The following is a 1,993-nucleotide window of genomic DNA, read 5'->3' as shown; positions in this document are numbered from 1 at the left end:
CCTTCTTCTTGCAGAGTATGTTCACATCTGTTATTTGCTTATGCTACTAAGAAGCAGCCGTAGCCCAGATGGTAAAACTCAGCTCTCTGATTTTACAGGATACACTTAGCCACAATTCTATTGTACCTTTGTAGAAACTTGATGGAAATAAATATGGGGAAAGAAAGATCTCTTCTAATAATCTTTAGAAAATAGAACAGAAAAGGAGATAGCATGACAGGTTTTAGCCTAGCCAAACTTCTCAGTTTTGCCTTCTAAAGTTAAATTTGAAAGCAGCAAGAAACACAATTCCTTCTCCAAATTAAGGTACAGGATAGCTGCTTTCTCAGGAGTCCTGCTTTGCCGTTAGGACATTATATCTACCAGTGCTTGCTAGAAGTTGTTTCTCTCATCAGACTGAAGACTGAGGATCTTATGTGAGCACCCCATAATCCAAGTCTGTCAGGAAAGCTCACAGATGCTGTATAGTGAAGGAGGTGACCAACTGCATGGTAATGAGAACAGTTCTGAGAAACAGCATAATCCATTGGCATAGCTGGATTCAGAGAAGAATGTCTATCCCAGACCTCACAGAGCCTGGAACCTGTGAGTGATTAAATATAAGAGGCTTTTTTTTTTTTACGTAGATACTGTCTTCAAACACACATAAACCACAAAATCAAAGAAGTACCACAATCTTCCATTGTACCATAACTAATCCAAGACAAAATAAATAATTTTGATATCTGTTCATTTTGTTTAGCAATATGAATTGTTCAGACTTTGAAACAACCTGCCCTAATTTCTGTTCATCCTGCTGCTTTTTTCAGTTTCTTAATCCTAATCTCAGCTGTAACATTACTTGTAACAGTAGTGAAAAAGGTAATTCACATTCATATCTTCCTAAGAACTAACCCTGAAATATTCCCTATAACTAACATCAGCTTCCATCATATTTTCCTGGGCTTAGCAGGGTCCTGCAGTAAAATGAGCCTCAAACCCCTGGATCTTCCTAAATCTAATATTAAAGTCTAGCATTAAAAATCATCTAATATATTTCAAGGAAAAAAACACAAAACAAAGCACCAAAGCTTGTCCCACCCTTAAAACCACTACTTAAAAATTTCTATTGTGCTCTTCAGGCTTTACTTCACTACTCTTTATTTCACTTACTCTTAACTTCCCCTCTTCACTCTATTCAAGTGAAGTGGTTTAGTGGTGGACTTAGTAGTGCTGGGTTAATGGTTGGACTTTGATGATCTCAAACTTCTTTTCCAACCTAAATGATTCTATGGTTCTTTATCTCTGTCCTGCTCCCTTTTTTCCCCCCCTCTCTTGCTGTTCCTCTCTCCTTTTTCTTGTCCCTGTCTTTTCTGTTTTTCTCTGTCCCATTCCCAGCCTTGTGCTTTCCCTGAACACCCCCACCACCAAGCTGGCTTCCCCTTCCTCTTTCCTCCTTCCTCTTTCCTCCTTCCTCTTCCCTCATCATGGGCCCTGATGCTCGTTTTTGGTGAACTTCGCTTCTGTCCGGCAGCCCATGGCTCCAGGAGCTGACCAACTGTCAGTTCCCCTCCAGACTGACCAGCGCTGCTCCGGAAAGAGCCACTGAGGTTTCCCAGGGGCAGGGGCAGCATCAGGGCCCCCAGGTGACAGAGCAGACTTACTGAAGGAACTTGTCACACACATGACAGAATAAACCCTTATCGGCCACCCTTGCCCTCCCTTTGCACTGGGCAGGAGGTGATGTGCAAAGACAATCGCATGATGGCCTCCTGGGCCCCAGCTGTGGAGCCTGATGGCATCTCTGGTCCTGTACTCATAGTTCTTAGATTTTTTATGTCTCTGGGTCACATTGTTTGTTTTGCTTGTACAAATACAGATATATAGGGGCTTGGAAATACAAATATAAATTTTGTACATATAAATTATATAAATGAAACAAGAAAGGGCTTGAAAAGGGGAGAAAATATGACCTCTATGAAGGCAACAGAAAACGCTCCGTGTGTTCAGAGGT

The sequence above is a fragment of the Corvus cornix genome, chromosome 4A (genome assembly GCF_000738735.6).
Source record: "Corvus cornix cornix isolate S_Up_H32 chromosome 4A, ASM73873v5, whole genome shotgun sequence".
In the NCBI taxonomy this organism is placed as follows: Eukaryota; Metazoa; Chordata; class Aves; order Passeriformes; family Corvidae; genus Corvus; species Corvus cornix.
This window is presented reverse-complemented; position numbering follows the sequence as displayed.